At 33.2% G+C, this 14,445-nt stretch overlaps 1 protein-coding gene and 1 pseudogene across 1 annotated transcript in view; both read left to right on the top strand.

Annotated features, from left to right (window-relative positions):
• The first annotated feature begins 1,354 nt into the window (after nucleotides 1-1,354).
• Nucleotides 1,355-6,590, top strand: LOC132628320 (uncharacterized; annotated as a pseudogene).
• A 6,481-nt stretch (nucleotides 6,591-13,071) lies between these two features.
• The window catches only part of LOC132626946 (uncharacterized), a 12,157-nt gene continuing 10,783 nt past the window's right edge, over nucleotides 13,072-14,445 (top strand). Inside the window, exon 1 of the mRNA XM_060341990.1 lies at nucleotides 13,072-13,229. The gene's annotated coding sequence lies outside the window, so the exon portion shown is untranslated. The remainder of the gene's footprint in view (nucleotides 13,230-14,445) is intronic.

Genomic DNA, 14,445 nt, shown 5'->3' with positions numbered 1-14,445 from the left:
TTTGTGAATATTGATCTTGAATTCTCTATTCTTATATATCTCGAACTTTGATCTTAAGTACTTTAGATATCTTGTGTAGTTTTACACCATTGACATTTGCATGTTTAGCAGGCTTTTTTCGTCATTTGCCTAATATTAATCTTTGTAACTGTGTATTCTTCATGCAGTCTCCTGAACAGTATATTATATTGATCTTTTCTTTTTATGATGCAAGTTAAGATGTGTCAAATTTAACTAGAAAGTCAGCCATCTGCTGTGGTCATCTCTAAACCTCTGCAGTTTTAGCTCTGTTGGCCTGATAGATCTAGTAAATTGATTATGGATATTCACAAGCGTCTAGGATTTAATGGTTCTGCGTTTGGCTTCACTGTTGAATCCGAGCTATGCAAGGATGCAGGGATATAGTAACTACTAACTGGCAAATAAGTGGGGATACTTTTCAATGAACTGGGATTGGTTGGTTGAGCAGCGAGGTCGTAAAAAGGTCTTAGAATTTGTGATTTGCTTTCAGTTGCAGCATTCAATGAACTTGAGCTAAAAGTGGTTGGTTGATTAGCGGAGTTTTAAAAACGTCATAGAATTTGTCATTTGCTTTTATCTAGTAAGCAGACACGAATCTATGCTTTTCAGATTAAGATGGTGGATGGAGTTAGGTGGTTGTTATGTTCTGAACTTGCTGAAAATAGCCTTGTTATTTGTGGTCAATGAATGTGTATCATGGTTGCATACTTCTGTTTTCTTACTGACAATGGCTTTGTTAATTAGAACAATTATCTTCCCTGAACCACAACACAACTGGGCTCACGGCCTAGCATTTGACAAATCTAATAATCAAGATAGAGCAATTATTTTTACACTATTTGTGCAGTGCGCTTTCCGGCTAAGAAAACTCTGCCTTGGGATTTTTTTTTTTAAATTTTTAACTGAGCAGGGGTTCAATCTCGGAACCCAGGAGTTTTTAGGCGAAGCGCAAGACCAACAATTTGAGGGGCAAAAATTAAAGACTACCCTCGAATAAGGACAATCGTGCAAATTTCCCATAGAAAAATCCTTAGCAGGAAGCGCTTTCCACGAATGGCCATATGCAGCCTGATTCCAAATTAATATGGCTCTAATGGGGGTATTGGATACCAGATGAGAAATTAAAACAAAAAAAGAAGAAAAAAGAAAAAGAAAAAGAAAGTTGGACTATTAAAGTTTAAAATTTAAAGGGTCATCTGCACGATTGCCCTTCAAAGGCACTGGTCTTTTATTTTTGCCCCTCAAATTGGTGGTCTTTATTTTTTGTCCTGAGCTAAAAAATCCTTTGGTTTTGAATCCCTGCATAGTTTTACCTTCAGGCATAAGACAAATTTTTTTTACTAATCTTGATTGGATCCACTAAATAAACATGTGATAAAAATCTGATTTTATTTGAAAATTGTTTTTTTTTTTTTTTTTTGGTAATTTTATCTGATAGTGATTCTATTTCGATGGCTTTAGCTTATTGTTTGTTAATCTTGATAATCTTCAGATCCTCTAAATTTGACCTGTCTCTCTAGTTTTTACATGTGATAAAAATCAGTTTTTTATTTGAAAATTGGTTTCTTTTTGGGAATTTTATCTGATAGTGATTTGATTTCTATAGCTTTAGCTTAGTGTTAGTTAATCTTGATAAACTTAAAGAACACAAATATGAAGGGCAAAATGTAAAGACCACCCCAAAAGAAGGGCAATCCGTGCAAAAAAAATGATGTCTAAGAAGCTACTCCTCTCTTCTATAAAATTCAAAGATGTGTTGTACCAGGATAATAAGGGTGAACTTGACTTAAGGGATCTGTTTGGTTTTGTTTTTACATTCATAAAAGTCCTAATTTGGGTGTAGAAATAAACATCTGTCCAAAAGTGATTCAATAAAGGATGGTTTCTGCTTGCTGTTTTGGACTCCTCATTGCTGAAAATCCACTTTAGCTTGATTAGGACCTTATTTAAGAATCCAAAACCTGTCAAGGACATATTCCTGTTAAGGTCATTTGTGTTCTTCATTTCATCTAGTGAAAGATAGGTGTTGGTTGAGTTTTTATGTTTGGCTTTAGTCTCTAGGAAAGTTTAAACATTGGTGTTTTGGGGGGCTACTATTGCAAAAATTAACGAGTTTCCGATGATCGTAATTTCAATAAAATTCTGATTAAGTTTAATTATTCAACTTCAAGTATCCTATATTAAATTGAACTAGATATCCTTCTAAATTGCTAAGTAAATTAAAACATTTATGTATTTATATTAATAATTCTGGTCCAAACGGCAAGCTGCCTGCCTATAAGCGTGAAAGTAGGAGGACTGACTGTGACTGACAGGGGAGTAGAAACAAACAGCTGATTAATAATCCTGGTGTTGCAATAAAGAAGGCATAAAGACAAAATCTTCTCCGATCTCTTTGTTTATCAATCTAATCTCAGTCACATGCTATTTGTTCGTACAAAGTGATTTTCTTATTTTTTTTTTTTTCTGTTAGTGTCATTGTGTGTACTTAGCTGATTCTAGATAACTGAACAGGATATTGACGATGGAATCATCAACATCTTCTTCGTCTGTCATAACGCCAGAAGATGTAATGGGGACACTGATAAACGATGGAACATTACTCAGCTCAAAGCTAATGTATGTTTTGCTTTCTCCTCCTCCCCCCCCCCCCCCCCCCCCCCACCCCCAATTACTTTTTATTCAAACGTGGGTTTTGCTACAAATGCTTATCTAAGATTTTCAGTGAGTGAGTGAGTACTGTACTATGGGTCCCGTAACTCTTTTGTAATATGATTGCAGAATTAGTAAAAATATGTATATCGAAAAATAATTCTCTCTCTCTTTAAGCACTCGGACACTGTATGTGGGGGTATACGCATTACCTGAACATGCATCAGCCCCTTGTTGTCATTACACTGCGCACGTGCATCCCAGTTCAATAAGTACAAAATTTTAGAACAAAACAAATATTTGTAAAAGGAACAACCTAATTTTCGATGCTATTAGGTACAAGAATATGAGATCTAGTTCGATGTTATTAGATACAAATTAAAGATTTTTGATATAGTATATGAAAAGAAAGCTCATCTAACACATATGCGGAATGAACAAATCTTTGTGTTCCCAATTTATGCAGACGTACGTGTATCAAATCAGGCCATATTGAACTATAGTTCATGTTTCATGACATAATACCTCTCACATTTCATTAGATACTACCTTGTACGCTCCATTAGAGGCAAGCAAAGGCGCGGAAGAAGATTAAGAAAGGAGAAATACTTTTACTGAAAACGGAAAAAGAGACGGAGAGAACGTCAAAGTGTGATTTATCTAGAAAATGAAACAAAGAAAGCACATATATATAGAAAATACCAAAAGAGATGATAAAATCTTACTTATGAGAGAAAAAGATTGGAATATGCTCCTTATATAACAACATGTGAAATGAAAATGAGAGCTGTTTAGTTGTTTGGGAATTAAACAGTTACGGGAATGTCCTAATTAAAGAATAATTATCACAAGACATTTAAATGGGGATAAAATGTAATTATTGGTTCATACATTGGAGGATCACCTCATCTTCCCAACTTGTATAACGTATGTTCATAATTAATTAACAGATTAACAGAGAGTAAGTCTTAAGTCTAGGCTTGTTTGTTCAACATCTCTTCCAAATTAAAGACATAATTATTAGATAGGGGAAGGGGAAAAGAGTTCAAATATTTGAAATTTTATTTAAACATACTAGTAAACTACAGGAAAAAAGGCAAAAATAAAAACAAAAGGAGAAAACATAGAACGCAAAACAGCATACCATCCATGTTTAGAATGTGACTTTTTTTTTTTTTTTCCAAGTTTAACTGTCTGTGTTTATTTATTTATTTGTTGAATTTAATACATTAAAAGTCTTTGTTGTTTTTTCCCTTTAATTGGCAGTAATGAAACATTCACTAATTTTATATTCACGTTGCCTGATATAAATGGATTTACATTATTATCAAACTTTAAGTTGATCCTAATTAATACGTGTATAACTTTTTGTGTTCAAAGGGGTAACTACTATTTTGTCTTTTTATTACTCACATGTATAGTAATTGCTGTAGGAATAAATTTGTGTTTAAAGGGTAAAAAAAGTCTATTAACATTTGAAGGGTATTATCGTAATCCAACTTTTAACTATGGGGCTTCCCATTTTTAGTATAATATGAAATATGATAATCCATTTTTTTTTTGCTTTTTTTTTTTGTAGGAAGAACTCAAAAATACCACCATAAAGATGGTTGAGCAAAGCAGGGTTCTGAACACCCCTGGTGCCGAAAAGCAGACCAAAAGGGAGCTCTTTGACGCATTGCGGCAAGAACTTGAGTATGTTTGTTATTTGTTCTGGTTTGGCTTCTGCATTATCTCAAGAAGTTCACTTTGACAGCATGAAATAAAATTGGAAGAATCATTTTTTGAAACTTGAACTTGGTAAATCTTGAATATAATATGATTCATCACGGTAAATCCTAAGTATATTTGTTATACCATAAAAAAAAAATCCTGAATATACTTGTCACGACCCAAATCCGGGACATGACCGGCACTTAGCGAGTTATCTCCCCCAGAAAGCCTGAAGGCCCATTCAACCCGTAAAATGCAGAGTCTTTCCTATTTCTAGTGCTTTCTGGAACACCTGTATCAGCTAAGGATTCGATTTCCCAACACAAGAATATAATATTGAAGCCAAAATATCGACTAACATTATAACGTTGTAATTCCACAAAGGACATCTTCCAAAACATACGTCAAAACAGTTGAACTGACTAAAACCAAGACTAGAACTTTAGAGTACATGAGAATAACTCTAGAATCAATCTTTACAAAATACAAAATAATCAAAGCGCACGATGCAATGTGGAGCTCACCGAAGGAAAAAAGGTGAAAGAGGGGTGAGTCACCTCTCATTAAATTGAAATACATTATGGGAAATTTTTAATCTTATTATACTTGTAAATGTGATCCATATATCAATTTTAGTACTTTATTTTGCTTACACTATTTTGGTTGAGATTGTTGGAGTCCCACATCGGTGGGATTAGTGGTCCGTGGTCGCCTTATATGGTCTTGGGCAATCCTCCCCTCATGAGCTAGCTTTTGGGATTGAGTGAGGTCCAAGGTCTATTCTTTACGGAGATAATCCTCAAGTGCGGAGTATTAAAATATTATCGACCCAAATAGACCATTTATGATATTGAGGATTCTTTCAGCCTACATGTAATTGGGTTTATGGTGCATTAATATATAGGAAGAGGCATTTCAAGATGTATCTCAACAAGCGTTTGATTGGTATGGAAGTTTTTAAACAAAGGTATTTAGGATCTTGATATTAGACGCTTGTTGTTGGAGATGCCGACGCTTTATAATTAGAACTTGAAAATTCTGTGATCTTAATCGACGTTGTTCATTTATAGAGTATTTGGTAGAAAACTGAATCTTGTCCAATATCCAAGTTTGTCAGATTTAATCTGCTCCTATATTTTTACCAGGACTTGGAGATGCTCATTGCTCATGCACACCCTGCTTAGGATGCGCTGATGCTGAAAATTCCACGTGCTTGCCACCGTTCTTAATTTATTCTAGAATTATTTCCACGAAATCTCGCCTACATCATCGCATTTGCGAATTGACAAATTTTCAGCTGCAGGAAATCAGTGTGTCAATGCCTTTTCCTATTTTAAACGCCTCAGACCTTGCTGACTGAACAATTAGATAGATGATCACTGTTCTCATTTGGTTTGAGTCAATGCTAAAACTAGGAGGCAAGAATAAGTGCCCGCCTTATGAAATCGTCTTTTGTTTTTTTGGTTGCCATTATTTGGTTTTTAACCTCTTCTTGGCCAATTTTTCCTGTAGGTCTTCAGTGCTTGAGAAAGCCTCTAAATCAGTTTGGGATCTTATTTTGGATAACAATGGGATAGGGAAGGAAATAAGTGAAACTGTTGAACAAGTATTCTGTCGGTTGAGTGGAAGAGAAGCACCATTATTTGTGTCGGATTTTAGACCTCAACCAGAGAAAGGGAAAGAGAAAAAGAGCGAAAGCGGGGAAACTGGGAAAGATAATTCTGAATCTTCTGCAGCAAAGAAGCGAAAGATGAACACAGAAGAGGAGTTTGATGAAGCTCTCTGCAAATCTAGTGACAAATCAACCTCATCAGACGATTCTAGTAAAATGCCTCCACCAAGTGTGAGAAGTTCTTGAATCAACTCCATTGTGTTTTATCCAGTTTTTAGTGAGTTCTCCCTGCCCTCTTTTTTGTTCGCAGATACCAGGAGAATCGTTTTCACCTATACTGGCTCAACATATTTAACTTGTAACGGGTTTGTTCAATTCTAAAAAAGTTATAACTCATCTCTAGGTGTTAGCTTCTTTGAAATCTAGGTAGCTGTATCAGTTAATTTTGACTAGAACTATTAAACATATCTGAGCAATAAGCAATTTATAATGTGTGTGTATTCACACTAAATTCACATCGATTTCTAGAAAAAGTACGTGCACAAGAATTCTTTACAACTAATTAAGGATAGAAAGAAAATTTACCATTTCACTTGATGTCTTTTCAGATTATATAAGATAGTGGGGCTAAATTACATTAGCACAGATATGTGATTTTGGAAGGGGAAAAAGAAAAAAAAAAAAACTTTGCCACCCATGTTGTACAGGTGTATTGCAAATTACAAGTGGTGAGACAGCCGACCAAGTTGGTGATTGGCATATGCATAAACTAATTGTGCTATACCTAGAAAAAGTACATGTACAAGAATTCTTAACAACTAATTAAGGATTGATAGAAAATTTTCCATTTCAATTGTGTCTTTTCAGATTTTATAGGATAGTGTGGCTAAATAACATTAGCACAAATATGTTACTTGGAGGGGGAAAAAAAACTTTGCCACCCATGTTGTACAGGTGTATTACAAGTGGAACCGACCAAGTTGGTGATTGGTGCACGCATAAACTAATTATAGTCATCACTTTCCTAAACAAGCAACGAGGACCACTAAATCTAGTCGGCACGTTCATTAGATTGAGTCTAATTAGAAGTCTGCAAAAACCACAAGGGAAGATAAGCTTTTTGACCATATAATATATTGTAAGTGGCTTTAAAGAGAAGGGGCATGCAACCAAGAAATTGCCAATTAGGCAGAATTATTGGGTACAAACCCCTATCATACGGCCACCTCCTTTATTTATATTCAAATTCAAACTAATAGGTACATTATAGTGTAGTATTTGTACATAAATCTATATTCCCTAATTATGACTAATTAGTACACATTTCTATATCATTAACATTTAGTTATATCAAATTAGTATGATATAGTAAACTATTTAACTATGATAGTTTAGTATAATTTAACATAAATATCAATTGCGACTAAATATTACAGAACTATTACTATTCTGAGCAAGAAGTTGAGGTTGCTTAATCATGTATCTAGCAATGTGAGCAAAAACTTAGTATTTTGGATTGAAGCATGATTATATTATTATGTTAATATGAAAAAGAAGGAAAAAAAAAAGGCAGAACTAGTCGGACCTTTGGTAGGCCGTGCTCGTCAGAAGCTTGTTGCCGCTTCTAGGGGCGGATTTAGCTAATTATATGGTGTTCCCGGGAACCATGTATTTGTGCGGATCCTGTATTTGTATTGAAAAATTCAGCAAATATATAAAAAATACTATTTGAAAATCCATTAATAAAGTGTGTTGTTAGTCCAGCGGCAACAAAGAACGAATCCTTTGGTCACCTGTAGGTCTTTGCTTTGTCTTTTTATTTTTTTCCAGTTTGAAATGGGTTGGAATCCACAAGTATCAAATCCTGGATTCGCCTCTGCCCGCATCACGTTTTCAAAGTTAAAGCCAAATGTTTCATCACTTGCTTCTTTCCTCGTGGATTTGACGCCCAAATTATTATTTTCCTCATTTCTTAACATAACTGTAAAAGAAAAAAAGAAAAAACATAAAAAAGGAGACGATACAATAGGCAATGCTGGCCCCTGAAAATTAAATGTGATTTCTCTATCATGCTATTTCCTTGAAGACTCACAAATCATGAGTTGAGATGGCTGTCTTTTCTTTATAGCAAAATGGTGAATTGTTGAAAGAAAAAAGGTGAAAATTATTTTCTTCTCTAACTTTGTTTAAAACATCAAATTCCCTCTCAAGCATTTGTAGTAATTGACATTATTTCCCTTCTATCCTCTGATTAAATTCTTCAAATGACTATTTTACTTTTTCAATTATTAATATTATAATGCTTTTTTCTCTTTTAATCTATGTTTAACTTGCAAATGTGCATGTATCGATTCCTAGTAAACCGGTGGCCCATGGGTTGCGCCCACAGACCACAACCCAAAACCACAATTTAATTACCGTTGGGACCAGAACTATTATATGTGTAATTATATTTTAATATATTGTTTAATGTGGAAAAAAAATATGCTATTTAAAAAAACTTGAATTTGAATAGAAAGATTAAATCACTTAAACTTTAATTTAAATTGAAAGATAATATATTTGAATCGGGAGTAAAAAGAATTTAGATTTGAAAAAGTGGCTTAATAAAAAGTATGGTTTGATTCTTTTGGCTCTTTTTAATCAAGTGATATTTAATGGGGCATAAAATATAAATTTTGTTAAATGAGTTTGATGGGTTAAATATGTCTATTATTGAAAAGAAAAAAAAAAGGGGGGGAGGGCTTTAGTGACATGACATGTCAACTAGGAGAGAATGAGCATTTTGAGAAAAATAGTAATACTTGAGTGACTTTATTGTCTTAAATAAAACAAAAGTGATTTTATAAGAAATACTCTAAATTTGAGTAATCATCTAAAGAATTAACTCGTGTCATTCTTTTTTGAACTGATTAAAAAAAATGTATAACAGAGGTGGTAGTTAAATTTCGTACACCCCAAATAATTAAATAAAAAAAAAAAAGGTTCACCTCTTTCCTGATTGGATTTTAATATTCTTGTTGTTGGAATGGTAAATTGATGATAACAAGGTGCCGTTGGCCATAAAAATTATTCATGTTTTGTTTTCATTTTTTTTCGGAATCAGCGTTTGGCCATGAAAATTTCAAGTACAACTTGAAGTTGTATTCCAAAATGCTAAGAACTCAAAAAACTTATTTTTCACTTTTTCATTTTTTTATAACTATATTTCACTAAAAACTATAATTTTAAAAATTATGACTAAATACAACTCCAATTCTAACTCTAAAATTTCAAAAAATTAATTTTTTTTTTGGTATCTATGATCAAACGGGGGCCTAAATGTAGGAAGTTGCAACCTAAACGGCACCTAATTTTTCTCCACCGATCAAAGGAAAGGACAAAAACAGGTTACCTTAGCGTGAAGTAAACGTGGCAATCGGTTCGGGTTAACCGGTTTTAACCGGTAACCGGACCGGTTAAACCGAAACCGGTAGAACCGGTTAAACCGAAACCGGAACCGGTAGAACCGGAACCGGTAGAACCGGTTAACCGTGTAATAGTTTACCGGTCCGGTTTCAATATTTTGAAAATCGGTTTAACCGGTGAAAATTAAAAAAAAAAAAAAAAAAAAAAAAAAGGAAAGAGCCGTTGGGCTGCAGTGTCCGTTAATGGACCGTTGGCAACGGTCCATTTGCAAAAATGGCCGTTGCCAAACGGTCAGTTTTTTAATTTTTGGCTCCCAATTTTTTTTTTTTAACACTTTAACCCATCCCCACCCCTATATAAACCCTTCTTCATTTCATTTTAATTCACATCAATTCACTCTTCTTCATCTTTCTCTCAAATCTCAATCTCTCAATTATAGTTACTTTGCAATAATTAGCCACAAAGTCTTATTATAGTTTCAACTTTCAATTATTAATTTTGCAATTATAATATTGTTGGTGGAGTTGGTGATTTTGCAACAATCCGAAGTAGCTTTGGTGGATTTGCAATTCTAGCCGCCTTCACTTTGTTGGAAATTAATCCGGCAATTTGGTACCTTCGTTCCAACTCTATCTTTATTTTTCGCAATTTAATTCTAGAAATTTATTTTTCGCAATTTAATTTACGCAATTTAATTTGTTGTAATTTATTTTCTTGTGATTTATTTGATTGTGATTTAAATTAATTCTATTTAATAATGTCAAAGAGATTAAGACGTGGTGCCGGTAGTAGTAGTCGTATTGTTAAGGGTGCGCTTAATGAGGAAACATTTGTGGAAGAAACACCTAGTTTAGGTATTGATGTTGGTGGGAATAATCCACTTTTAGGTCATGAGGCAATGCAACAACATTTTACCGACACTTTTAATGAAGACTTAAATGATGATGATGAAACACAACCCCCCGAAAATCTCATAGGAGATACATGTCCTGCACAATCACATACACAAGACAAACCGCCTAGAACTCGTAAGCCAACAACTAAAGTTTGGAAATTTATGACTACGAATAGGGAAAACCAAATAGCTACGTGTATCCTATGTGGACAAGTATTTAGTTTAAGCAAGGAACTGGTAAGGATGGTGGAACGGGTACACTAAATGGTCATATGAGAACCAAACATATGGATATTTGGGGAGAGCAAACGGGTTCAAATGTGGGGGGGATTCAAATGACGATAGACCCACGAACCGGTAGAAATTTTAAGTATGACAAGAAAAAAGAACGCGTAGAAATAACTAAAATGGTAGCTTATGATTGTTTACCATTTTCCTTTCCCTCGGGTTTGGGGTTTGTTACTTACATTCAACGTTGTTATAACCCGTTATTTGAGGGTATTCCTAGAAGTACTTGTAGAGCCGATGTTATAGATTTGTTTAAAAAAATATAGATTTTATTTGCGTCATGTATTTAATTCTTTAAATTGTAATGTTTGTTTTACCGCTGATTTGGGTCTTAGTATTAACCATTTAGATTTTTTTTGCTATTACATGTCATTGGGTTGATGACAACTGGATTATGCAAAAAAGAATTATAACTTTTTTATATGACGAAGGAAAAGATCGTCACGATGGAAATTTTTTAGCCGATTCAATGTCTACTATTATGAGATTTTTTAACATTTATAGAAAAACACTTTGTATTGCTTTAGATAATGCTTCTAATAATACAAAGGCAATTGATCTTTTAAAAAGAGAAATAAACCATCCTCTGAGAAATATTTTTCATGTAAGATGTAGTTGTCACATTTTAAATTTAATTTTTAAAGATGGTCTTGTGCATTTTGATGATTATGTTCAAAAAGTTAGAAATGCTGTTGCGTTTCTTTTTTGTAATGCTAATAGGGGAAGAATTAGAGATTTTAAGAATGCTTGTGTGGAAAATAACCTTAGACCTAGGAAAATTCAAGTAGAAAATGAGACTAGGTGAAACTACACTTACATTATGCTACAACAAGCATATGAGTATAGGATTCCCATACAACAAGTTCACAACAAATATAATACTAATAGTGAGGATTGGTTAACTTTTAGGCATTGGGAAGATGTTAAAGAATGTATTGAACTCTTAGAAATTTTTTATAATGCAACTCTTTCTTTTTCTAGACAATTCTATCCCACGGTAACCGAAATTTTAGCCTACTTAGCGGAAATAGCTAGAGTTTTACAAGAGTATAAATATAAACCCGATTATCAAGTGGCTATTTTTGAAATGATAATCAAATTTAAGAAGTATTTTTTTCCCATCCCAACATTATTTATATTGGGTTCCCTTTTAAATCCTTGTTTAAAAGTGTCTTATACTAAAAATTTGGTTAGTCAAATTTATACATTTTTAGAAATTGAAGAGGGAGTTCAACCATCTTTAGCTGAAGCCGATCTCGCTATTGATGATGAGTTTAGAAAAGTTTTTACTCATTATTCTAGTTTAGAAGAACGTGCTACACCCGTTGCTCCACGCCCTACTACTTCTCAGAGTAGCAAAAAGGGCTTGTCGGGTTTAAAAGTTTTACATTCACAGCCAACTTCTTCTTCTACTGCAAACTTTGATGAATATAACTTTTATTTGATGCAGCCAAATGTGGATATCAAGGAACTGGATGAGTTGGACGTCTTAGCATGGTGGAAGAAGTACAAGGCAAGCTATCCGGTACTTTCAAGAATGACTCGAAATATCCTTACGGTTCAAGTATCAACCGTGGCTTTAGAGAGCGCATTTAGCGAAGGAAGACAGCAAATTGGAGACCATACACATTCATTATCCGGCTTTAGCTTGCAAGTACTAGTGTGCATTCGAGATTGGATTAGATCGGAGCGACGCAACCAAAACTCAGAAGCGGAGCAAGGCGAAGAGGAAGAAATTAAAGATTTGATAGCTAGTGGACCGGACCAAATGGAAGACTTTGAAGATATTTTCATGACCGAATATGATGTGGGGGAAATTAACGAAATGGTTCAAAATTGGTGATTTTATTATTCTACTATTTTTGTACAACTCATGTATTATTTGCAAGTTAAAAAAAAATACAACTTGCAAATAAAAGTTATCCAAGAATGAATAAAATATATGGCTCATTGAGCTTTCTTCTATTTACTTGGGTTCATATTTTTACTTTTATTAAGTTAGGAATATACCTAAAATATACTAAGAATATACTTATAAGTATATTAAGTTATATAGTATACTTAAACATATAATTAAGTATATATAGTATATTAAGTTATACATATATATAAGTATATGTAAGTTATACATATATATGTATACGAAAAACACTATTCTGTATTGCTGACTTGCTGTTAGCCTGTTAGTCAGTAAATATTTAAACTTTAATTATAAAGTTGTATAACATATGTAAATATACCTATAATATATATATATATAATAAAAAAAATAAAAAAAAAGTTTTAACCACTCCAAACCGGACCGGTTCCGATTTGAAGTTTCAAACCGGTAAATCGAAACCGGTTAAACCGGAACCGGTTAAGCGGTTTCGGTTTTTTAAACCGGAACCAGCCGGTTCCCTAACCGGTTACCGGTCCGATTCCGGTTGGAACCGGTTAACACCTTTAGCGTGAAGGCTCAAATAATTGCTATAACTATGACACGTGTCATCCTATCGTAGGTTACTTCATTAGGCAATTTCGTCTTAAGTCGGTCATTAACACCTTTAAAAGGTGGCCTCTTTGTATCCATAGTCTTCATCCAATTAATTTCACATCTAATCAATTATTTTCTACTAATCTTCAAAAACCTCTCTCAAGGTATTATACTTTCTTCTTTGTTTAATTTTCTTTTAATTTTGATAACTCCTTTATTGGGTATGTGTTTAGGATCAGAAAGCCCTTTAAATTCTGTTTTAAAAACTCAAATCTTGATTTTGTTTCAATGTTTTTGTTGTATGATATCTGCTTGTTGGGTTAATTTTATTTTATTTTCTTGCTATATGTTTTGTTGGGTATGTGTTTATGATCAGAAAAACTTTTTAATTCAGTTTAAAAATTCAATCTTGATTTGGTTTTTTAGGTTTGTTTCTGCACCAAGTTGAATTTTCTGTTTGTGGGGCTATGCCTTGTAATTCTGTTTTAAAAATTCAATCTTGATTTTGTTTCAATGTTTTGTATATGCATCAAGTTGTTTTTTTTATTTTTTATTGTATTTTGTGCTTATCTGTGCTTTTGGGTCTTTGTTTATGATCTGAAAAACCTTTTAATTCTATTTAAAAATTCAATCTTGATTTGGTTTTTTAGCTTTATGTCTGCACCAAGTTAAAGTTTCTGTTTTTGGGCTATCTGTTTTGTTGGATCTGTGTTTAGGATCAGAAAGGCCTTTTAATTCTGTTTTAAAAACTAAGTCTTGATTTTGTTTCAATGTTTTGTATATGCAGCAAGTTGAATTGAATTTTTCTGTATCATGTGCTAATCTTTTTTGTTGGATCTGTAGTTCAAGATTAGTTTATGATCTGAAAAGCTTTAATTCTATCTTAAAAACTTAATCTTGATTTGGTTTCAATGTTTTGGATATGGACCAAGTTGAATTGAATTTTTCTGTATGTTGTGCTAATCTTTTTTGTTGGATCTGTGATTAGAATCAAAAGGGCCTATTAAATCTAATTTAAAAATTCAATCTTGTTTTTGTTTCATATATTTGTATATGCAACATGTTGAATTTTCTGTGTTTTTTGTGCTGATGTGTTCTGTTGGGGTCTGTGTTTAGTACAGAAAGTTAAAAATTCAATCTTGATTCTGTTTCAATGTGTTGTATATGAACCAAGTTGATTTTTTTTGTGCTTATTTTGTGAGAAACCTTCTAATTCCATTTTAAAAACTCAATTTTGATTTTGGTTTGTAGCTTTGCATATAGATTTGTGTGTTTATTTTGGTTGTGTGGATGTTGCTTCGTAGGCAGACTATGTGTTCCGAATGTCGCAGAATTGCGCCGTCGAATTCTAGAAAAAGCTCATTACTCACGGTATTCTAT

The sequence above is a fragment of the Lycium barbarum genome, chromosome 1, assembly GCF_019175385.1.
Source record: "Lycium barbarum isolate Lr01 chromosome 1, ASM1917538v2, whole genome shotgun sequence".
Classification (NCBI taxonomy): domain Eukaryota; kingdom Viridiplantae; phylum Streptophyta; class Magnoliopsida; order Solanales; family Solanaceae; genus Lycium; species Lycium barbarum.
This window is presented reverse-complemented; position numbering and strand designations above follow the sequence as displayed.